Source organism: Lissotriton vulgaris, chromosome 6, assembly GCF_964263255.1.
Source record: "Lissotriton vulgaris chromosome 6, aLisVul1.2, whole genome shotgun sequence".
Lineage (NCBI taxonomy): Eukaryota > Metazoa > Chordata > Amphibia > Caudata > Salamandridae > Lissotriton > Lissotriton vulgaris.
This window is the reverse complement of record NC_141694.1, coordinates 196585110-196610833: the sequence shown is the minus strand read 5'-3', so window position 1 is coordinate 196610833 and position 25724 is coordinate 196585110. Positions and strand designations below refer to the sequence as shown.

The window sequence follows — 25724 nt, the reverse complement described above, 5'->3', positions numbered from 1 at the left end:
CCCAGGCTGTCTCGCGCCACGTGTGTGTGTGGCATTGAAGCTATGCTGGGCTCTGGCACTCCTCCTGCCGGTGTGTGTCTACCATGTTCGAATCAGAGATACAGATTGTCCCATGCCCAGGGCAAGTGTCTCACCAGGGCTCTTCGGATGTCTCTAGTCCAATGCAAGTGTCTCATTCAGTCTGTTCAAATATATGTCTCTGGTCAGACATGAGTGTCTCACCCTACATATTCAGAGCTTTTTACCTGCCCATGCCAGGTGTGACTGTCTCACCCAGCCTATTCTTGTTTGTGCCTGAGTGTCTCGCGTCATCTATTCAACTCTCTCTAGTTCCCCCATGTAAAGTGTGAGGCCCCCCAATTCTCAGTCCGTTCACGGCTTTCGAATAGATCCATGTTGGGGGTGATTGCCTTACGGTCTCTGCCCAGCTGCCTAGGGGTCCCTAGTCAATTGTGAGCGTCTCACTTTTAAATACTATCTCATTTTAAATGCTTTTTTCGTTTTAGATTTTTTCTTATTAACTTACTGTTTTAACTATGAGAGTAATATGCCTTGCATTTGTAAATGATTTTAGGTAATCGTACAATAAAGTATTTTCATTCATTGTGAGCGTCTCACGCAGATCATGCAGAGATATTAAGTTCTCTTATGCCGGTTGCAAATGTCTCCTGGTCTGTTCATTGCTGCCTAGAAGTCCCATGCCATGTCTGAGTGTCTCAAGGGCTCTTCAATTACGTTAGGTGTAAGTGTCTCACATAGTCTGTCCGTTGCTTTCTATTTATCCTATTGCCCGAGTGTCTCGCCTGGTCTGTTCTGTGCTCTCTTGAAGTCCCATGCAACGTCTGTGTCTTCCCCCTCCCCCAAGCAAGCCGGCCATAGCAGTACAGGGGATCGCTGGCTGGGTAATGTCCTGGTTACTTACCGGTAATCTTCATTACTGTGACGAGGAAGACAGACGAGGAGGTAATGTTCATTGCTCCATTGATGTCTCAGCCCATTCATCTCTCTCCAGTAACAAAGTCAGATGTGAGTGTCTCGCCCCTAACGACAGCTCTCTAGTGTCCCAGTAGATATCTGGTGTTGGGTGTGAGAGTCTGAGCAGGGACATTTTAAGGATTTTGGAGGCCCTGGGCCAAACCTATTGTGGGGGCCCCTGTTCTGAACAGGGTTACATTCATGATTCAGTTTCAACTCTTTCATGCCCTCTGTTGCCAGGTAACTGGAAGTATACAGGTGCAATTGTCTAAATTCTGAATGTGTTTACTGATCATATTCAGGGATAGTGGTAGTGATAGTTCAGGGTGGTGGCAGCACCTCGAGCGTTACTTGTGTGGCAAAGCAGATTGCGAGGGACTCTCCTCTGCTTTTTTAACCCCTGTTGTACTCTTGACATCTTTTAAAAACATCGCTCTTTTAAAATTGTGTGGTTCTTACTTGCATTTGCATTTTACTGTGTTCCGATCACTGACGCCTTCTGCCCCGTTCCACCGTGGCTCTTCTGTGTGTGTTTGTGTGGAGGGCAGGGTCGGGCGCCATCTTACCTGAGTCCCGGGTCCCCGCGTGACCGTAGGCAGCGGTCTAGTCAGGGGAGGTGCTCAAGCTATAATTAGCAATGCTCCACCGAACGCGCAGTGGGCGTGCGCAGCGGGCGCGCCGAAGGAGTGCCAAAGGAGGGCCCGTCTGTGCCTCAGACGTGCCTCGTGCCCATTCCCCTGCTCCTTTGGCCAGGTTGCCACACCCCACTAGACTAAGGTATTCCGCCAAAGATCTTACAGCGCTTAATGCATTCAGTTGTGATGTAGGATGTCCCTGGAGGGTGGCTGATAGTTTATCTCGAATTTGCTCTGCCTGCAATTTTCGGTTGCAGCCGAACTTTAGTGGTTCCCCCAGAGAAAGTATTGACTCTGGCCAGATACGTGCTGGGTTAATTAATGCTAGGTCCTTGGTTAAACACGCGGCCGACGTCTTTGAGATTTTGGCAGAGAACCAGCTGGACCTCTTTTTTATCACTGAGACCTGGCTCAATGAATCGTGTACCCCGGTGGTGGCGCTAGCTATTCCTAGGGGTTTTAAGATCGCAAGGGCAGACCGCCCTCTGGGCAAAGGGGGCGGAGGTGACGTGATATATAGGGATACATGGGTCTTTTCTTGTGAACCCCATGAAGATCAGGGGGATGCAGAGATGCTCCATTTCTCTCTTAACCCGCACTTCACCTTGGGTGGCACATTGGTGTATAGGCCTCCAGGATATGTTGGGCCTTTTATTGAGTCTTTGCAGGAGGTCATTGTGCCATGCACCCTGAGATTTTCTAAATTTCTCCTCTTAGGGGACTTTAACATCCATGTGGATGTTTTAGACGCCATTGAGACGAGACGCCTAGATGAGACCCTGACTCTGGCCCAGCTCGTACAGCAGGTTGAATTCCCAACCTACACAGGTGGTCACTGCTTAGATTTGGTATGCTCCAACTTTAATATCTTAATGGCCCATCCTGAGAGGGTGACGTGGCCTGACCATGAGCTGATTAGGTTCTCCTGGTCCTTGGAAAAATCTACTGGGGCGGGGGCTGTTTCTCCCTCCGCCCATCTCCAGGGGATTAATTTAGCCTCTTTTTCTGATTCCTTAATCCGGGATCGTCCTGTTCTGGCCCCGGATGTAGGCAAGGCCGTTGACTCTTTTAATACTTGGCTGAAACAGGGGTCAGTTCCCCCTGTCAACCAGGCTTGTATTCGCAGGATGCGTTTCTCCCCCTCGAAACCTTGGTTTTCCCACATCTTACGGGAACAAAAACTAGGTTGTAAGAAACTTGAGCGTGTGTGGAGGCAAGCATATCTGCCTGAGGCAAAGGTTGCTCTACGAGCCGCTCAGAAGGACTACTATGCTGCGATTAATGCAGTTAAGAGTCACTATTATACAGGGAGGATTGAAAAGGCTAATAGCAATAGCAAAGAAATTTTCTCTATTGTACAGATTTTTCTTTCTCCTTGCGCTGCACAACCGCTACTGCCATCATCTGACCAATGGTGTGAAGAACTCTCTTCTTTTTTTTATAGAGAAAATTGCTAAGATTCAGGTGGACTTGCGTAGCGTGTGTGGTAGACACCAGACTTCTTTAGTACCTCCTCCTTGTTTTGTGCCTAATCCTACTGACCAGTTTGTTGCCTTTTCCTCTTTGGCTGAATTAGACATTCTTTCAGTCCTCAAGTCCCTGAAGTCCGGGTCTCCGGTGGACCCATGCCCAGCCAGGCTGCTGGGGGGGCGGGAGGGGGGGGGGGGTTGGCTGATATAGTCTTCAAAGAGGTTACCCAGATTGTAAACCTCTCTTTCTCCTCTGCGACCGTCCCGGCTTGCTGGAAGTAGGCTAAACTCCTGCCGCTTCTCAAAAAGGCCGGGTCGGATCCCTCTGCTCCTTCCAGCTACCGGCCTATATCCTTATTGCCGGCTTTGGCTAAAGTCTGTGAAAAATCGGCATTTCGCCAACTGGAAAATTTTGTCGAGTCAACGCATGCACTGCATCCTGCCCAATCAGGGTTTTGGGCTGCTTATAGCACCGAAACTGCCCTGGTGGAGCTGTCAGAGGCGATTTGGGAGTGCCTGGACGGAGGTGGCAGAGCGGTTCTGATTTTACTAGACCTCTCTGCCGCCTTCGATACGGTGCCCCATGGGCTTCTCCTGACCAGATTGGCTGAGATCGGCGTGGCGGCTCGAGCTCTGGACTGGCTAACCTAATTCCTGACTAACAGGACGCAACAGGTCTGGATGACCCCATATGCTTCCCTGCCCAGGAATCTCACTACGGGAGTCCCACAGGGGTCCACTCTTAGCCCCTTACTTTTCAATATTTATTTGACTCCCCTGATCTACCTGGCAGAACACCTGGGGGCTAAAATAATGGCCTACGCCGATGACACCCAACTTTTATTCACTTGGCCAGGGGACCAATTGGATACATCGGCGGTTCACTATTGCCTCTCAGCTGTCTTCCGGTGGTTAGCACTGGCACAGCTAAAGTGCAATGAAGACAAGTCAGAGGTCCTGTTCTATGGATCCTTTCCTGATAATTTCAGTTCCCTTCTTTGGCCATCTGATCTACCCTGCCCTGAATCCATGGGGGGTCTGGCTAGGAACTTAGGGGTCTGGTTTGACAGCAACTTGAAGTTTGAAAACCATATCAAAAGACTCACGGGGTGTGCTTTGGCACACTAAAAGCCCTGCGTAGATTTTTTCCTTTTCTCCCGAGAGAGGCCAAAGAGACGGTGTCGCAGGCCCTCATCCTTTCTAGGCTCGATTATGCGAATGCTCTGTTCAGTGGCTTACCATCTTACCTGATTCAACGGCTACAGGTGATCCAAAATGCGTTCGCTAGACTCCTGTTTAATCTGCCCAGAAGGGTTAGCGTTAGTCCCCACCTGCGTAGCCTCAATTGGCTCCCTGTAGCTCAGCGAATCATGTTCAAGGCTTTGGTTCTTGCTTTCCGAGCTATCCATCAGCTCGGGCCCCTGTACTTGAGAAGACGTTTCTCTTTCTATGTCCCTAATCGCTGCCTCCGATCTGCCAATCAGTGCAAGATGGTGCTGCCCAGATTTAAGTTTGCCAGACTGGGAGTCCAGTCTATCTCTGTGAGGGCTGCCAGAGCCTGGAATGCGCTTCCGCTCCACCTCCGTGCAGCCCAGTCTATCACCTGTTTTAAGAAAGGGTTAAAAACTCATCTGTTTAATGCGGCCATTTAATTGCTCTCCCTCTCCTCCTAGCTGTCTTTTCTCCTTCTGTGCCCCGCAAACTTGCCACATTCTTCTCCACCGCGCCAGGATACTAGCTAGTAATAGAGCACGTTATAAAACCCTTTAAAACTAAAACTAAACTAGTGGCGGGTGTTTTTAATATTTTTACTACACTTTACATCTGTGACATTTCTCATATGTTTGGTCCTATTGTGATCCAGAAGAAACCTTTTATATGGGCGTTGCATAAAAAAAAACATTTTTCTGCAAAACGTCTGTAATAAACTCTCAACATCACCCGCACTAAAAAAATTAATTAAAGTAAAACTGTATTCAAAACAATCTTTTTAATAATGATTTAAGTTCATTAGGGCAATACTCTCAGCGGAACACATCAGGCTCTATCAGGGGGGGGCCCTGAAAGACTGGGGCCCACGCCTTAAAACGTCTCTGAGTCTGAGACCCCTGAAAGCACTACCCCGTGGCCTGGGATAACCCCAGCATCTTGTCTTCCATCCTTTGGACAGTCAGTGTAAGTGGAACGTCAGTGTAAGTGGAACGTCTGACGGTGGGTACATTCAGAGCTCTGACCATCAGTGCTGGGAGCTCCCCTCAAAAACAAGGAAGTGAGCCAGGGACACTAGCGGTCGTACAGGCCTCCTGCTCCAACAACAAGCCTCTCTGGGTTTAAGCTTCGTCTGAGAGAGAAATCATCCTGCCCTTGGACCCGCGCATTCGAGACAGTGCGCGTAAGCGCTCTGCTGCTGCCTGCCCTGTTCTGCGTTCAAACACTGACGCTGTGGTGATTGGCCGCTGCTTGCTATGCAAATCATGTCTCACTCTACACCGAAGGCGATTAACAGGATGGAGGCGGGGAGCATTTCAGTCGTGCAGTAACCTCTCAACGCTGCCTCTTTAAGGAGAGCGTTGATAGCATTTGTTATTATTGTACAGCGCCACTTATTTTATCCACATTGGAAAGATGAGATGCTGAGTTGGTCCCGCTTGTGCTCTAATCCGCAGCTATCAAGGTGTGCATTATCCCACCGAGCTGCGGCGCAGGTGTGGGGGAGAGGTGATTAAAGTGAGGCAGGTTTCCTAGAAAGTACGCTTGCAGCGCCCCCTTTCCTCCATCTGCGGAGCTGCATCCTGACCTTGCTTTCTATTAAAATCGTCTTTGAGAAATCGGTGCAGCGCTTTCCAGGCGCCCCGGTGCTGCGCGCTGCCAGCCGCGTCTGCATTCATGCCAGGCGAGTGCCCTCACAACCCCAGCGCAGGCAACATTTCTCATCCATTTAGTAGGTGCACCCTCCCCCCTTCTACCACCCTTGGGAATGCTACAAACAGGAAGCACTCCTGGCAAAAATGTTCAAATCACCCCCCCCCCCATCAATTCATTCTCCCTCTCTGATACAGTCCCCCCCCCCCCCACCCCCCCACCCCGCGCTGTGTACTCTGCAGCTAACCTGGGGGCGTTGAAGAAAGCGACAGAAGCTTCGTTGATGATGCAGGTTTGGGCAAAGACACATCAATGCTCCAACAGACGTTGCTATGTTTGCTCTCCAGAGAGGCCAATGATTGGATGTGCGTGTATTCTGAACACATTCCTGGACCATTGACCCCCACAAAAACAAACACTCTTAGTTCATGCAAGATTAAAAAGAGCAAGTAAATTGGAAAGAGGGACACCTTTGCTTCCAAGGAATAACTTCAGGTTTGGACTGTCTCTAGGTCTGCTCTAACAGGTCAGTGTGTGGGCCATTTTTTGGCTGTTTGTGGGCCTGTTTTATGGTTTAGGGGGCCGGTTTTTACTGTTGATTTCCCTTATATTAACACTCTTACCCTGTGTTTTTACAAGTTCACGCTGCCCAAATTTGCAAACATAGACCATGTTTTTATCTATATAATTTACTACTGGGGGCCACTTTTATTTTGGTGCCTGGGCCTCTTTTCTGTCCCAGGCTGACCCTGAATACCTTAAGTGTTTTCACAGTCATTGTTCTTAAATCGATCAGTGTTTTGCCTGTAAGGTTAAGGGCATGAACATAGGAAGGGGCGGAGCTAGCCTAGAGCTGAGTTGGCCGGTGCAGGTAAGAGCGTGCGTAAAGGGGGTAGTGACAGATGACGAGGGAGAATAAAAAAACCACACAAAAAAACGTACCTATCGCTCGCCGCCCCCCCCCCCCACCCCCCAAAAAACGAGTTTGTATTCTTTATTTAAGCTCTCAATTATTTAGGGATAAAGTATTTGAGGAACAGGGCGGTAGAGAGGTCTTTTTTAGGCTCACACATTGCGGCCTAAAAGTGTGTATGTGCTAGGACTCGGCTCACTAAAATTTAACAAGTAATTTACTCACAATATTACTTAATCGCTCACCCTTGCATGGTAGTAGGATTGACCTGCCCAAGCAGGCCTTCATAATCCTGTTTGTAAGAAGTGTGGGATGGCTCGTTTTCTATCATATCTGCTGTTGCCGTCCCTTGAAGTATCGTGAACCTCTGCGTGGAGCTCGGGGCTTTAGCTTGTGGTCGTCAGTTTAGCCCTGGAATACATGCATCGAATTTCCCCTTCTGTTGTCTGCAATGGTAGCCTTGAGTAGGGGTCTCCGACAGGTAGGTTAGGAGTGACCAGTAGCCCACCAGCTGCCAACAGCAGCTCTTCAACTGGAGTCTACTGTAATATACGATTGAAAGGATGTGGAGCTTAACAGAGCCGCCTCGTGCACCACTGAGTTGTAGACCCTTGAAGTAGAGGCCAGCCTAACCAATGGCAAGGTTCAATGCTCCAACGCACCCAATGACACTAACAGCATGGAGCCTGCAACATGACAAATCGCCATGCAGCAAAGACACCTGCTGCAGTGGACGTTGGCACTGGTAGTAAGAGCACAGTATCTAAAGTGGGCTGGAGTTGGAACCAACATATGCAAACATAAGAAAAATAATCTGATGACCATGATGTGGTATCTACTGTGACAGTTGTTATGTTTGCTAGTAATGAGTAATGGGGAACGTTTTGCAATCCTTACCGCTACTTGTTTGTCCACGCCAGTCCCGCTGCTGCTCGTGCTGTGCCCGCCCGCCTCCCGCCGCCACACACTAGCTTCATCTCTGTGTGGCCGCTGTGTGGAGGGGGAGTCTGCGGCACCTGGAGGAACTACACCTCCCAACAGGCAGTGCGGCCGGAAGCTGCAACCCGGGCAAGCGCGCCAGGAGGCGCTTAAATTGAGGCATTACTCCCCGCGTCGCGGGAGCGTCCCGGGAGAAGCCCGGGACAAGGGCGGGACCGTCTGTGGCCGTCAAGGGCGGGACCGTCTGTGGCCGTCAAGGGCGGGACCGTCTGTGGCCGTCCGGGGCCTGAAGGAGACTGGACTGGGCTACCCCCTTTACATCTTACATCTCGCCTCTTGGGAACTGCGATCAAGGTGACTTTTAAAAACCTTTCAGTCCACATCAAAAACATGTTAAGTAGTTGGTACTTGCACTAATTGCATTGTGTAGATTCATTTTGAACATATACTCACAGTTGTTTAAAGGCAATTATAAATATGAGTACGAACAAAAGCACAAATTACTACCCCACTCCCAACCCTAACTGCAATAGATAGGATGCTCCAAAAGACTATAGGAGTTGTTGTCACTGCGATAGAGAGCACGGAGCGGCGCCTCTCATTACCTTCAAGTATGTGCCTATCCACTCAGCTTACTCAGGAAATTAATATGCATGCAAACACCTCCACAATAATGGCGTATTCACAGGAGTCCATTCTTATGCAATCATATGCAGGCTTCCCGGAAAAAGAAAAAGAGAATAACTGTGCAACCACACTATATCAAACCTCTCCAACTGACTTTTTCACTCAAGAAAGCAGGTTGTCATTGACTCCCAATATGCGGACAAATGTAGAATTCCCCCCACTCACTAATGTTTCGGATGGTGTAGAGGGGACGGATGTTTGTATTATTAATGACAGTAATTCTGTAGATAAAGTGTCCACCTCTGGAGATCAAATACAGACAAAGGCTACCTAGGGAACCACAGGCCCCGATATAGAACTGTCTAATCAGGTAAGTGATAATAATACTTGCGTGGAAACCCTCATGCAAAGAATGGAACACTTAATGAAGTCGCTCACGCTCCCAATGTACGAAAGGATAAAAGTGATAGGGGAGAAATTGGCAAAAATAGAGGAACTGCAACAGCATAACAATGAAATTCTGGTGAAATATATTAAATCCCCCCTAAACACAGACCCAGAATAAAGTTAATGACAGGCCAGCAAACCTACCAAATAATAAGAATACTACAGAAGCTGCACCAGGCATACACAAACCCGCCAAACGCACGCAGCCACTGACACTATTAGGGAACGGGCATAAGGAGTCATCAAAGGACCCGCCAGTACACTCAGGTGGGAATAGAGATGAGTTGCCTGCTAGTGTACAGTCCAGAGAAGCAGGACCGGAAAATACAAACGGGAGGGATGAGATTAAGAGGGTAGCTGAGGGTCTGAATAATAACAACCAACAGAAGCAACCCAATAGAGCAAGACCACCCAACAAGAACACACGCATTGATTTGGGATCTGCTTTTCCTAACGGAAACATGGCTCAATGACACTACGAATCCCGCCATTTCCCTTGCCTTACCAGAGGGTTACAGTATTAGCTGTGCCAATAGATCTAATGGCAAACCGGGAGGTGGTATTGCCCTAATTCATAAATCCACCTGGACAGCTTCCTTCCCCCCATTTGACCACATCGACTGTATAGAAGGTTTGCCTTTTAGCATCCAAACCTCACCGTCCTCCTCCTGTTCGGGAATACTCATTTATCGTCCCCCTCACTCTAACCTTTCGCACCTACCGGTTTTGACGGACTATATTATCCAGCTCAGTACACGTTACTCCAACTTCACCGCATTAGGAGACTTCAACCTCCATGTCGACAATGATTCCTGCCCGTACAGTAGTCAATTTATTTCCATGCTAGCGGCCTGTAACCTAGTCCAATTAATAACCTTACCCACGCATAATGCGGGTCACACACTGGACTTAATCTGCTCCAATATCTCTTCTATCCGGGTGGCCCCCCCCACCCCGGTTACCTGGTCCGACCATTTCTTTATCTCCTTTGAGATTGATATTCCCCGCCTCTGCAGATCTTTTATCACGCCTAAGTCTTCAGGAAGAAACTGGAGCCGCATCACTTTTGATGCGCTCCAGAAACATCTCAGCAACTCCCAACCCTGCCTGTTAACCGACCCCGACCAAGCTATTAACAACCTAGATACATGGATAAGTCAGGCCTTAGATGCCCTGGCCCCCATAAAACCCGTCAAATCTTACAGGACGGCACCTTCAGCCCCCTGGTACTCCAACGAACTTCGGCAGAAAAAGGCCTTCTGTAAATCTCTTGAACGCCGCTGGAGACAGAACTACTCTCCGGACAGTAAAGCCATCTATAAAACTGCCCTCAAAGACTATCGGAGAATGATAGAGGAGCACAAACGGAACTTCCTGGCCTCTAGAATAAAACTCGCCAGCAATGGAGCCAGGGAGATCTTTAACATTGTTAGATCCTTCACAGATCCCGCCGCGTTGACTAGATCTCAGCCCGCCTCACAGGCACTGTGCAACAAGCTTTCTCAATTTTTTGAGGACAAAATTGAGAACATCCAAACATCCTTTCCCCCTTCTATTACAGAAGGAGACGATGAGCGATCCACTCCTCTCACACCATCGTCACTTTGCCTGACCGAATTCGCGGTAATATCGGAAGCAGATTCTATGACTGAGCTCCTCAAATGTAAATCAGGCTCCCCTAACGACCCTTGGCCAGCCAAGGAATACAAAAAACTGGCACCCCTACTTAACCCCTACTTAAATCACATCTGGAATGACTCACTCCGTACAGGATGCTTCCCTACCAAATGGAAGCATGCCTCCCTGGTCCCCATTCTGAAGAAACCCAACTTGGACCCAGACCTCCCCAGCAATTACAGGCCCATTTCCCTCTTGCCTGCCCCAGCTAAGATCTTGGAAAAGCTGGTTCATTCCCAATTGGCTAGTTTCATCGAATCCAACGGGCTCCTCCATCCCTCCCAGCATGGCTTCAGGTCGGGCCACAGCACGGAGTCGGCCCTCATTGAAATGGCCGACTCTGTGAGATGGACGCTTGACCGAGGGTCAAGGGCGGTGTTAGTGCTGCTGGATCTTTCAGCAGCATTTGACACCGTCTCTCATAAGATCTTGCTGAGAAGGCTGGAGGACTTAGGGCTGGGCGGCTCTGTTCTAAAGTGGTTGTCATCTTACCTGTCCAATCGCACCCAACAAGTTTTCACCCCTCCCTTCACTTCCTCCGCCAGGCCACTTAAATGGGGAGTCCCACAGGGCTCTTCCCTTAGCCCCCTTTTGTTTAATGTTTATTTCACCCCTTTGGCTAAGCTGATCTCCCAGACTGGGATCAAATCCACATCTTACGCTGATGGCATCCAGCTACTTTTCACGTTCGATACCCCCTCTGCATCTGCTTTCGACCCGCTGAAATCCTGCCTAAGAGACATTTCCAACTGGATGGATGCCAATTCCCTCCGTCTCAACGCAGGTAAAACGGAGATTTTGTTTTTCAACTCTCCCTCTCCCCTGGATGCCAGCCTGTGGTGGCCTGAAGACCTGTGCCAGGCCCCCACGCCTAAAAACTCGGTGAAAAACCTAGGAGTACGCTGGGACACCCATCTCAGCTTTGACAGCCAGGTACAAACAGTTGCAGCCTCATGCTTTGCCAAAATCAGAACAATCAAACGGCTCATTAACTATCTGCCGGAGGAGTGCCGCAAGACTGTGATCCAGGCATTAATCATATCCCATCTCGATTATGCCAATGCCCTTTATCTCGGTATCACAGCAGGCCTATGTTACAAATTGCAGACGGTTCAAAACGCCGCCGCCCGGCTGGTGGAGAGAATTCCTGCTAGACATCATATCTCCCCTCACCTCCGTAAACTCCACTGGCTACCCATTGCGAAAAGATGCGTCTTTAAAGCAATGACGTTGGCTTTCCGTGCATCTAAAGGCAATGGCTCGGCCCATCTTAAAAATACTCTTCGCCCTTATGTTAAATCTAGGGCACTACGCTCCAACTCCTTATTTTTCCTAGAAACTCCCCGATTTAAGCGTTCCCGTGCTGGTGGAAAAACCTTTGAGGTTTGTGCCTCCAAGCACTGGAATAAGCTTCCGTTAGCTCTTCGCACATGCCAGACAGAACCAGCATTTCGTAAATCCCTTAAAACCCTTCTTTTTTCTTCCTAGTTTGGTACCTCTGACCTGTCCCTCTAGTTCTCAGAGTCTCCCAGCGCCGGGATGCCCCGTTGGGGCCGCTGCGCGCTTTACAAAACACACTAATAAATAAATAAATAAATTGATTTGCCACCCGAGTCTCACCCTTTTACTGTGGTCATGATAGGAGTACCAATTTTAGGAGAGGGGAAGTTAGAAAACCACTCTGAACTAAAGAACAAGGTTAGCCATTGGCTAAATAAACACAGACCTATCCCCTCTTTCCTAAATGGTCAAATACTCCATGTAAGAAGATTAAGCTGGGTGGGACAGAGAAAAAAGGACCAAGAGGTGACTGTATTATCATAAATGTTAAAGACAGACGTGTGGTGAACTACATTAGCGATTGGAGGGAAGGTGACTTAGAAAGTAGAATTCAAACAGTAGATCTCAGTTATTTCTACCCTTCACCACCCATGGTTCAACGCAATAAGTTCTCAAACTATACACAAGGAAGTAGGTACTATGACCCTTATGACAACCAATACAGGATACATACTTTCAACAGATTTGACACCTTCCACTCTCAGGAAGGCATCGAGGGAGTGTATTGACCATTTGTTGAGATTGGGACCCCAGCAACTTATAATTCGTTTGAACCACGAAGTAGTGTAGCGAACAGGGAACAGGCGCAGGTAGTCCTGCATTCAGTACCCGCCTCACGGGATAGATTGGAACCACTTTTACTAAATATCCGGGGGAAAGGGATGAGCCTGAGAAACACGCAGGGCAATTGGTGGTAGATAATGAATTACTGAGTAACAAAAATCTAGTTAAAGACCCATCGGCACAAATGTGCCAACTTATAAGATTGCCATTAACTGAGCGGAACAACGCCCCGACTTCAAAAAATACTTAGCTGGAACGTTGCGGGCCTTGAACCCAGACTAATGGACAAAGACTGGGTTGACCTGATTTCAAGGTACACCATAATTATGTTCTAAGAAACCTGGGCACCCTATGACCTGCATGTTAACGGGTTTCACTGTTATAACACAGTGGCTCGCAAGTCACATTATGGTTGAGCGGTCGGAGGATTGTTTGTTGGATTTAGTATAATGGCCGGGGGAAAACACAGGATTATTAACACTAATAATGCTAATATACAAGCTATTGAGTATACGGGGAAAGTTTCCTTTGTTTTAATACATTTTTATAATAACGATTTTATTTCGTTTCCTAATAGGAATTTCCTAGCACTTTCTAAATTTATCTCTAAATTAGAGGATACTCGGGGCAAAAGGAACGGATTAGAGATTATTTTGGGTGACGACTTCAATGCTCAGCGCTCAATGAATATACGGCAGGCAGATTTAGGAAAGGGGGACTTAGCTAATCAAAGGGGCCAAGAATTGAGAGTCATGCTAGACGAGCATATTTTGAGTAATATAATGGACTTTGGTCAAAAGCCCCTGTCACAGCAGGCACCTACGCACAGAGGACTACCTAGCACCTCAAATATTGATTTTATTTTTGTTTCTCCTGGTATGACAGACCGTATAATAACAACTGACACAATAGCATCAGACTTTGGGGACCATAATCCCGTAACTGTAACTATGAAATTAGAACCCCGACCCGTCTTTAGTATGATGCAAGGAGCAAAGGATATAAGTGTAACTACAGATAAATTGAGGTTAAAATGGAAAGGCATAGATAAAGAGGGAATTACCACGTCCCTACTAAGGGAAGAACAGAGATCAATAGATTGCTGTCTAGATTTCACAACCAGTGGTCAGGTAATTATTACATATTTTAGTACAATATGCTCCACAGTCAGAACTTTGTTGACAGCACCAGTAGCCCAGGGCCCCAAAGACCCTAGGTGGTTCGACAACAGCTGTTCTGTGGCGAATAGGAATCTACGCAAGGCCCTTTCAGAGATCCCCAGAGTTAGGGCGAATGTTAGTGCAGCAAGGAAAGCATACAAACTAGCTTTAGATAAACGGAGAGCCACACTATTGGGCGAACGCTGGGAGGCCCTGGCTGAAACTGCTGGAGGGAAAAAAAAGTAACTTATTCTGGCCTGCAGTAAAAGAACTTAGGAATATGGGCCAACAACTCACCCCAATTAGTTGTACCATTGCCAGTAGTTCCTGGGAATCCCATTTTTCAAAAATGTATGCCACACCATTAAATAATCTGACCCTCGATACACTTGAGGCGACTAGCAATCTAAAGATAACTCTGGGAGAAGTGGAGGAGGCAATTGCCCAAAGTCTAGGAAATAAAGCTCCCTGTCCAGACGGGCTGCCCATAGACCTTATTAAATGGAAACCTGATCTCTGGGCCCCGATATTGGTGAATGTTTTTAATAGCCTACCTCAAGCTACAATGCCTAATACTTGGGGTACTAGTATAATAGTCCCCATATATAAGAAAGGAGATAGGTCTGACCCTATGAATTATAGACCGATCTCATTGTTAGATAACACACTAAAAATTTTGGGCCGTGTCATCTACAATAGGCTAATCTAATGGACAGAGGAAAGTGGGATTTTATCACCTTGCCAATTAGGATTCAAAAGTAGGGTTGGTACAGTTGAACAATGCCTCAACCTTAAACTAATTATTGATAAATATAACATCGCTCGCTCCGTCCCTATTTATTTAGCATTTATGGACTTGTCATTCGCTTTTCATTTGGTTAACAGGTCCAAACTATGGTCTATTTTATTGGAGTATGGCCCGGACATTTCCCTGGTCCACTTTTTAGCTTTTTTACACACAGATCTAAAGTCCAGAGTGAGAATAGGAATGGGTGGGGAACTATCAGGATCGATTAAAATAGGAATAGGAGTTAGGCAGGGGTGCGTTTTAGCACCCCTGCTTTTTATTATTTGTATTAACTGCCTCAGTAACCATCTTGGAAAGTCAACCACAGATGTGCCCCTAATAAATGGTAAGCCCATACCGGCTCTACTGTATGCGGATGTACAACATTACAACGCAGGTTTTACAATGCATACCATTACAACGCATAGTGCTTTGGGGCGCTGGATAGTGAATAGTTTAATTCACTATTCCAACTCCAGTCCCAGTGGATAGTAGGGAAGGTGTTGGATAGTACATTAAACCTATTCCCTATCCTAGAGCACCACCCAGCGCAATGCGTTGTAATGGTTTGCGTTGTAAAAGTTGCGTCATAAAGGCACTGCATTGTAAAAGTTGCGTTGTAAGTGATGTTTCCCCCTGTATGCAGACGACGCAGTATTAATGGGACGCACTCCGAATTCACTCCGTATTTTGGTTTTAAATTTTACAAAATTTATGGACAACTTAGACCTGCGGATTAATTTAAAAAAATCTTTTATAATGTCATGTGGGCCAGTAAAACGACAGATGAACTCCATACAGGTTGGCGAAGAAAAACTCACTGCAACCTATAATTCTCCATATTTGGGAGTGACCTTTGCTGCAAATGGCTTGTGGACTGGGCATTTGGCCCAGGCCACGAGCAAATTCTCAAAGGCCACTAATTGGATTTTAAGTATCCCTAGACCAAAGAGATCAAACGTCACTAAAGCGATTGTTAACATTTTTAAATTACAGTGTGTCCCAGTAGCAACCTATGGGGCAGAAGTATAGGGCATTGGGAATAGTACCATTATCCAGCAAGAAGAAAATAGGTTTTGCAGGAAATTGTTAAGTGTGCCAATTTTTACATCTAATTTTATTGCACACAATGAATAAACTTACAATTTGTCTCGGATTTTGTTAGCGCCCGACCAGTGCTATTCTGGCATTCAGTTTGGATGAATCACTCAGCGACACTCACACAAGAGATAATAACTGACTGCTTAAGCTGTGATAGGGAGATGAAGATCCCGTGGCTTTCATATGTGTATACCAACTTGCGCAAAATAGGCATGGATAATATCTTTGTTAATCCAAGTAACGCTAGGACAGTCAAGAAATCTGAGCTAAAGGAAGCACTATATGCACTTTAATCATCGAGAAGATTTAAGATTAAATTGAGGAAAACTACAGTTGTTAGGTACCTGAACATAGAGACACCCAGACATCCTTTTGCACTGTATCTAACAATACCACTGACAATTTGGGAAAGAAGTCTTTTGTTTCGATTAAGGGCTGGCTCCATCAGGTACTTGCTAAATGTTCCCTTGGGTCACCAGCCAAGTACAGTTAAAATCAGTTGCCCTCGTAACGGGCAAAGTAACCAAAATGATTTGCACTTTCTTTTTTCCTGTAAATACTATCTGAAATATACAAAATGGCTTTTAATTCAGTTTTTTCAAAAACATAGACCTATTACTTTGGATTAATTTTATCAGGCGCTGCTAACTCTTGACAATGAGGAAATAATCTGTCGTATTTGTACTTTTAAAAAAATTGCTGTTCATGCTCGCAAGATGATGGAAAATGCCTAAAGTAATACCTTCGCCCGTTTTATTCCTAATTTTGTATTTTCAATGGAACATAGGTTTTTATGAATTGTGTATTAAGATATGTGCTTTTATGAATTTCTGCAATTCGAATAAACATTTTGCACTGAACTGAAACTGAGTAACTCAGCCTGCTTGCATTCCCTGTGTGCTGGTACCCAGAGAGAAAACTCTCATGTGGAAGGCCAGCAATTTGCTGCCAACACCAAAGGCTGAAGTTGCACCTGGGACAGGGGAGTGACCACTTACTAGTTTTGGCAGACCTATAGGGTCCAAAGACTCTGCCTGCCATAAGACGCAAGCTAAGGATACTCATCCACCCACCCATACACTTTTCCGTACATCTAAACATACATCCTTCATCATTCCATCCATACAGGAACCATTTCCTTCACACGTCGGTCTATCCTATCCACGTCCCTCCTTACACCCCTTCGTCCAACCTTCCTTCCAAACGTTCATTAATTGATTTGTCCACTCTTCGTTCAACCTTTCAGCTTTTCATTTTTAACCTTCCATGCTTTCCCTTTTCTTTTCCAGTTTGTATCTACTAACACTTTTTAATGTTCTCCTAATTTTTACTCACATTACCCTCCACTCAATCTATTTGCTGCTCTATCTGTTCTTTTTAAATGTTTTCAGCATTTCTTTTTTCTTCCCTGATTTGAGCACACTAAGCAGCTCTTGGCCCCCACCTCTTAGCCCTGCCCTTATCTTAGAATGTATGACACTCTATCTGCAGGCCCACAGACAGACAGGCCAAATATAAAACACATCAACTTTCACTTGGGCCCAGATTACTATACCATCACGTGCAGTGGCTACTCCCACTTAAGCACATCGAGCTACAGTAATCTAAATTAATTGTTGAACAGCCATGTTTTTAACTTTCCTGAAAGAAAGATTATCCTGATTAAGGTGTAATGTTCAGTAGCAGCCGGCATGGCTCACGGGTTGAGGGGCGGTCGGGTCATGTGAGGGGGGGGGGGGGGGGGGGTGGGTCGTGTGAGGGTTGCACATATTAAAAGAAAAATACACTAAAAATAAACTTAACGTACCTTTGCCGCGTCTCCGCTCCTGCTCTTCTCCATCTCGGACGGAAGCACAGCCAGGCAAAACTGACCAATCACAACGCTGCAAAGCAGTGTTGTGATTGGTTTTGAGCATCCTGGTTGGACGCTCAACCAGGGAATGGGAGCCTGGGCTTGTTCTCCATGCAGCATGTAATGCAGCCTGCATGGAGAACAGGAAAGTACGCATGACTGGTTTAGGTGGCCCGAGAGGGACGACCAAACAGTCACTCCGCACTTAGGGGTGGGCACACCACTCCTCCCCTGCGCTGCTCCGTAAGCAGCCCCGCCCGCCCACCAAGCAGCAAAAAGCATAAAATGATACTAACTTAAAGTTATTATCATTTTATGCTTCTTCTTCGGACTGCTTAATAGTAGTGAGGCGATGCTCCTCCACCATAGAGGAGGAGCCGCCACTGGTAATGTTTGAGAAAGTATTTTCCAAAGCTTGAGAGCAGCAAAGGAAAATACAGACCTCCCCTTTTACTGATGGTAGGAGCTGACATGAGTTCTTGCACAACTGAACATAAGTGATATGGAGGGTTTTATTGAGTTATTTCCTACATGCATATGTATAACCTTATAACAGATACAATGGCTTTTGAATGTCACCCTTTTCTCAATAGGCAGACACTGTAGCTGTCTCAAATGGTCAGAAATTAGGGTCCACTTAGGGGATCCCAATAGAATTCTGCCTGCCAGGTTTCAGATTAACTGAAGTTACTGACACTTGTATTTCTGTGTTGCTAAGCGCAGTGCATGAAAGTAACCTAATCAGAATCCAATTATAGCACCAATGACTGGGAAACTAAGATCCAAAAATACCCTGGGAAGGATCTTCCTTAATATTTTCAGGGGAAGAAAACAGATCAATGACAATTTAGCAATTTGTGCAGAACCGTCCTGCTTTTTGCAAAAAATGAGCCCAAGTCACATACATTGTCTACGGGTGTGGGGCAGTCACCTAACACATATAGCCATTGGACCAGTGAGCCTTCTGTGATCAAGAGCCATCCACAAGCAAGAGCTCGGTCTTACCTGAGTTATGATTAAGGCTTCCTGTTTTCCGTTTTTAATGATTTTTACAGACAAATACAGACAGAAAACCATTTATTTTCCTGTCTATATTTATTTTTAAATGCGGATAAAAACGGAAATTGGGTTGTTTTGAGTGATTATATAAGCTGTCAGTCATGTCTGCCAGGACAATAGCCGTGTGGATTGACAGACAAGGGGATTCAAAAAGTATAGAGATTTTAGTAAAGAGCCTTAAACAGCAGTAGATTTGCACAACCGTGAAACTAAAATGTACATATTTTCTTAGAAGTGCATATTCTACCATCTGAGTGTGTATTTATCATTGACACATGTCAGGTGATCAGGCAGGAGGCACATTAACTGGTTAAATAAATGCAGAAATATACACATTTCATCTTAATGTTTTCACAAAACCTAAAATAAATATGGATAAATACAGGTAAAATTAGCAAAAAAGAAATATTTGATATTTGATATTTGATATTTATTGGAATTTGTATAGCGCGGCTATCGCTCCGGAAGGAGCATCTTGGCGCTGAGCAAACAGAAGAACCAGCAATGGGGAGCGAGGATCAGATGGCTGCGAGGACCGATGGGTCAGACTGAGGGAAAATCCAGGTCTTCAGAAGTTTCCTAAAAAGGCTTTCTGTGGGGGCGTGCCTAAGGTTGGGGGGGAGACCATTCCATGCCTTGGCAGCCAGAAATGAGAAGGTTTTTCCGCCTTTTGTTTTAAGTTTTATTCGAGGTACAGTAACTAAATTGGCTCCTGACGACCTCAAGCAGCGCGATGGAATATAACGCTGGAAGCGCTTCACCAGGTAAGAAGGGCCAGTGTTCCTGGTGGATTTGAAGACCGTGACTAGAAGCTTGAAGAGAATTCTTTTGTGAAGGGGCAGCCAGTGAAGAGTGTTAAGGGTTGTAGAGGCCGAGGACCTTCTTGGGAGTTTAAGAACGAGCCTGGCCGCTGCGTGTTGGACGCTTTGCAGTTTCTTGAGGGAGGATTTCTTTATTCCTGCCAGGAGGCCATTACAATAATCCAGCCGGGAAAGGATGAGAGCCACCGCGACTGATTTCCTGGCTGAGATGGGGAGGAAGTCAAAGAATTTCTTCAGCTGTCTGATCAAATATGGATAAATACAGACGAAAATGACAAAAATATAAATGCCATAAAACCGGGAGTCCTAGCTATGATTAAGAAAGTTTTCCTGTACCCATCATGCAACTGGAAAAAGTACAAGTTTTGAAGCTGGCTTGATTCAAGTCACTTGCTCCTTTATAGTCTTATGATAACTTGATGAGCATCTCTATGCAACTTAATTTTTAGAGTAAACACCTTAATAATTTAATAAGAGGGGCTATATAGATTTTTAATGAAGTGGAGCTTAGAGATGAACCACCCTTCATTAGGTCTTTGACGTGGGAGATAAAAGGTGGAGCTGTAACAGCTTCATTGTGCTGCTGAACTTAGGACACGAGACAGTTATGTACTTTGCAAGTGATGCCTACTTCTAGGAAACCGCTTAACAGCACAATGAACCAAAACATGTTGAATTTGGGTTTCCTGCGGCAGGGAGGGAGTGTCATCTACATCAACAAGCTTATTGGTCTCCCCATATTTGCATCTTCATCACATAGCAAGGGTTTCTCTTCCGATGCTCGTAGAAGCCTTCATGGTTCAGCCTGTAATTAAATGAAGGAGGAAGGCAGGACCTTCATTCTAGGTAAGAGTAGTAGTTCATCCCTTTCATCTCCAATAAGCCAAGACGAAACCCTATGTAAATGTAAATTGATACTTGTATAGCGCACTACTCACCCACAAGGGTCTCAAGGCACTTGTACGAATACCGATGTGGAACCCCTCCTGGCTTTCCCTGTGAGGGGTCCACTCCTGGGCACCCCCAAGGTGGAGGCCAGGCATCCTTAGCGTTGTGGGGGCCCTTGTGGAGATTAAGCAAGCTATTGCCCAGAGTTGCAGAGTGGGACTCCATGATTGGAATAGGCACCGAGGCGAGAATTATCAGGTCCCTGGAATTTTGAGCCCAATACCCGCCGAGGTGGGGAATTGATCCCTGGTCCCGGGCTAGACCTCTGAATCAGGGTCTGCCGCTCTAATCATTGAGCCACACTTCTCCACCCAATCTCAATAACTCTGAAGGATTTAGATAGGCCATCCTAAATAAACCAACCCTGCAACATGCAGGTCGGGGGCAGTAATTGTGTGCTGACTGAGGCAAAGAGAAAACATGAAAAGTAAGAATACAATCTAGTCTCTAGCTGCAAAAACAATGTAATTGCGAAGCTATTTAAAAGAAAACGTCATGCATTTGGGGCCTTAATGATTTACTTAAGATAGTTTGAAAATTGTTTCTACTTCTTTTATTGTCCTTTAGTCTGGTGGGTAGGGAATGTAGTCACTGTGTTGATGCTTCAGCTGAGCATGGGGTCATCAGGGACAAGGGTGGCCCTGTGCCTTATACTTTTAACCCAGTGGTCGAGTCATGAAATCCCTGTCTGATGTGTGTAAGGCAGCAATGGCGAGCCATAAATCGCCAGAGTCCAATGGTGACCCTTTTCCTTTATCAAGGAAGCAATCTGAAGATAAAAGGTCTTACACTTATATTAATACCTGTATTTGTAAAGTGCAAACAATTACCTGAGGGTGTCAAGGCGCTGGGGGCCGTCGGGAAGATTAGGCGAGCTATTGCCCAGAGTCACATGGTGCTGGGCTAACATGGCACCGGGGATCGTACCGTGAACCCTTGTGTTCCAGGGTCAGTCGCCCTGGCCGCTGCGCCACACCTCTTCCCTATAAGACATTTGCACCTCAGACCTCTGAACAAAGTCACACATTGAACAAATATTCACTCTGGGAAAGTTGGGACTGAGATAAATCCATTCAAACTAAAGAACTGGTTTGTTTTATGAAAGTCCTTATTCTTCCCAGGCCTGGGCGTAGTTCGCGGAGTTTTGCTACGCGGAACTCCGCGAAGTGACAAAAAAACTGTGCGGAGTTCCGCAAGTGGCGGAGCGCAGTGCGAGCTGCCGTTCACGATGGTCTTCCTGCCGCTCGGGCAGAAATTCTACCCAGGCAGCAGCTCGTGCTCACAAACTTACAGTTAGCGAGCGGGAAAAAACTCAGCTGTACTATGCAAAGCGCAGTTTTCTGCACTCCGCGAGTTGTACTGAGTGCAGAAAACTTCAGAAACTCTGCAAACGGAGCAACGTTCACTGCCCAGGCCTAATTCTTAACCTTTTAAAATCAGGAGGTCACAGAAGTTAAGGTTGGATAATCTGCCACCAAGGGATTGAGGAACAGGATTTCATACACACCTGTGTAAGTGATGTTATAATCGTATGTGTGTGGATGCTGCACACGCAGCGTTGGAAGCCTACTCTGGCGCCCCGTTCAGGCACTTGGCGTGAAGAGGTGGGCAGGTTGGTGGTTGCTGAAAGGGAGGCTTTGCAGCGCGAAGAGTACAGGGGACAGTGAAAGTGACCGATTTCTCTGGACTGGGCGCACCTAGTGGAACTATTTAAGGCTGCCGAAGGGGATGAGTTGGTAGACCCACAAAATGCCATGCGAGAAGATGGTACAGATGTCTGACTGCTAACTATATGATGCCTATGCACACTCGACCCTTGTGCCTCCCATTCCTTTCCCTTCTCTCCAGTTCCGATCCCTTTATCCTTCATTGACTATATCTCTTTCGGGACCTCCCCCCTTTTTTTCCTCTTCCCCCCTTGTTTCCCTTCCCCCCCCCCCCCCCCCCCCCCCCTGACAAACACCAGACGCAGGAACAACAGCGGGGTGTATTGTCTCAGCGGCGGCAAATGGGTTACTTGTTTAGTTTGGGTACTGTTCAGGTTGGGATATTCTGGGTGGCAGTTCTAAGGGGCTATAAGGGGTACTGTGACTGGTCGATCCTACTGGGGTCGTTATCCGATATACAAGTATACAGTTGTACACTTATACTGCAAGTATGATTGTAATTTATGTAGAGTGGATCCACTCAATCTAGGCTTTGCTTCAGCATACGGACAAGATTCATGTTGAATTACTATTTTGAAATGTAACCAAATGCTGGCTATCGACTGTGTGCACCTGTGTATTATCTGCGGCACTCAATAAAAAAGTTTTTTTTTAAAAGTGTGTGGATGCTGCACTCCCGTTATGAAAAGGCTTTAGCAGCCAGTCATCTAAACATCACTCAACTAGGACGGCTCTTCGGGATCTTTACTGACTACCGGTGGAACGCCGGTGCAATTTAAGACACTCTGCATTATTCATAGGACAGTCAACAATAAAGGGCCCTCTTCGCTGAGCCCATTAGCCTCCCCTTTCGTGCCAGGGAGAACCCTCAGCTCTTCTTCAGATTGCACACTGAGGGTTCCTAGGATCAGAAGATCCCGATGGGGCGGGAGTTCCAATCTGTTTTTGGCTCCTAAACTTTCTAACTCCCTGCCGCTGGATCTGTGCTCAATGGAGCTCGAACTTCCCTTGAATAAGGCTCTGAAGAATTGGCCTTTCCGCCTACCATTTTACGTGCCTGTTGCAGCGCTGGGAGGCCTCCGGGTAGCCACGTGCTATACAAAAACACTGGACAAAGTTAAGCAGTGGTGCTCAACCCAAGGTCCACTTTTGCCCTCTCTATTTTAAAGTAGGAGTTCCTTTTGTAACATCCCCTTTAAATCAGGGCTGATATCACCTTCTACCATACTAGCATTTGAATGCTGTCCAAATTGGGTGTTAGCAACTGAGAGTGCTTTCCTGACTATTATAGCAACTCATTTCTGGAAGAGGACCTCTATGTCTGGGGTTGCTTCCTTCCAGGATGACCTTTCATTGTATCCTTTTTTCAGTGAGTGGAGCTTGGCATCAGACTATCCCCTGTGCTGTCTATTGTGGATAGACTTGACCCAGAGGATAGGTGCTTGTGTCAGTGTGTGGACTGGTGAATGATTTGGCATTCTGTTGGGGTTTCCCTTATTATTATAAAGGCTTTTGTAGCGCGCTCAATTACTAAGAAAATAGTATCCTGGCGCGGAGGGGAGAGAGGGCAGAGCAAAAAGATTCCAGAAAAAAGAGAGGAAGGAGGGCCCTACACAGTGATGTTAAAGAGGTGGGTCTTCAATCCTTTCTTAAAAACAGTGATGGTGGGGGCTGTTTTCAAGTGGAGAGGAAGAGTGTTCCAAGCTCTCGCAGCTCTGACTGAAATGGATTGGCCACCAAGTCTGCTGTATTTGAATTTAGGTACAGTCATTTGGCACAAATTAGCCGACCTGAGGGGCCGGTTGGGGACATAGAGGGAAAATCTTTTTCTCAGATAAACTGGACCAGTTTGATGGACAGCGCGGTAAGAGAGGACAAGGATTTTAAACAGAATCCTGTGAGCGACTGGGAGCCAATGGAGGGCACGAAGAGAGTGGCGAACACTGGAGCTTTTGGGTATGTTAAACAAGAGTCGCACAGCGGCATTTTGAATGACCTGGAGGCGATGTATAAGATAGGCCGGTAGACCACAGAAAAGGCCATTCGCATAATCTAATCTAGATAGTATAAGGGCGCGAATGACGGTCTCTTTGGCCTCTCTCGGAAGAAGGGGAAAAAATCTACGTAGCGTTTTGAGTGTAGAAAAGCAAACCCCTGTAAGTTTTTTTAAATGATCCTCAAATTTGAGGTCATTGTTGAACCAGACTCCTAAGTTTTTTGCAGGGCCGCCGATAGATCTAGGCAGGTCGGCAGGTCGGCAGGCCAGAGAAGATCGCTAAAGTTGTCTGGAAAAGAACCATACAGCAGAATCTCTGATTTGCTTTCGTTGCATTTTAGCTGGGCGAGGGCTAACCAACGAAAAACAGATGATAGGCAGGATTGGGCTGCCGACGTATCCCGGTTATTTTTTGGCCATGTGAACAGAAGTTGGGTATCGTCGGCGTAGGCCATAGTTTTTGCTCCTAATTGTTCTGCAAGATAGATGAGAGGGGTAAGGTAAATGTTAAAAAGCAGGGGGCTGAGGGTAGAGCCCTGAGGGACACCAGTTGTAAGTTTCTTGGGGGAGGAAGCAAAGGGCGGCATCCAGACTTGTTGCGTTCTATTTTCTAGAAATGATGTCAACCAATCAAGTGCAGGGCCTGTGATACCTATGGCCGCTAGTCTGGTGAGCAGGAGGGAATGTGGAACCGTATCAAAGGGGGCAGAGAGGTCCAATAAAATCAGAGCCGCTCTGCCACCTCCGTCCAGACATTCCCGGATATCCTCGGATATTTCAACTAGAGCAGTCTCCGTACTGTAGGCTGCTCTGAAGCCTGATTGCCCTGGATGGAGTGCCTGAGAGGTTTCAACAAATTTGTCCAGTTGTGTAAAAGCGACCTTTTCACATATTTTAGCAAGAGCTGGCAGCAGTGATATAGGCCGGAAGTTGGCAGGGACAGCGGGATCTAAACCATTTTTTTTTAAGAGTGGGAGCAATTTCGCTTGCTTCCAGCAGGCCGGGACAGTTACAGTAAAAAAAGAACGGTTAATAATATGAGTCACCTCATTACCAACTGTCTCTGCAAGTCCCGCAAATACACTAGCAGGACAAGGGTCAGAGGGAGATCCTGATTTTAATGCCGCAATGACTTTGACGAGGTCCATTTTTTCTACCGGGGCAAAGTTAACAAACTGCTCGGTGCGGTCAGGCATCATGGGGGAGGGAGTGGCCAGTGGAGATGGAAGGCTATTGCAGACAGTTAGCAAATCATCCTGCATTTCGGTGATTTTGTCAATAAAGAACACAGAAAGTTGTTTGCACCATTTCTCCGAGGAGGTCAGTAGAGGTTGAGCAGCACAGGGTGAAACAAAGCTTTTTACAATAGTAAAAATTTCCTTGCTGTTATTGTTGGCTTTATTGATTCGCCCTGCATAGTAGTGGCTTTTAGCAGATCTAATAGCTGCATAGTACTTTTTTTGCGCCACCCTCAATTCCTTCTTTGCCTCAGGGAGATATGCTTGTCTCCAGATCCGTTCAAGTTTTTTACAACCTGATTTAAGATCACGGAGGGAGTGGGAGAACCAGGGCTTGGAAGGGGTAGAGCGTAGTCTGCAAACCTGACTTGTTTTTATAGATGCAGCAGTCCCTAGTTCAATCCAAGAATTGAATGAGCTGACGGCT

General features: G+C 46.5%; 1 protein-coding gene across 2 annotated transcripts in view; it reads left to right on the top strand.

Annotated features, from left to right (window-relative positions):
• RCAN2 (regulator of calcineurin 2) overlaps positions 1-25724 on the top strand; it is a 546515-nt gene that overhangs the window by 271791 nt on the left and 249000 nt on the right. The gene's annotated exons all lie outside the window — the stretch shown is intronic.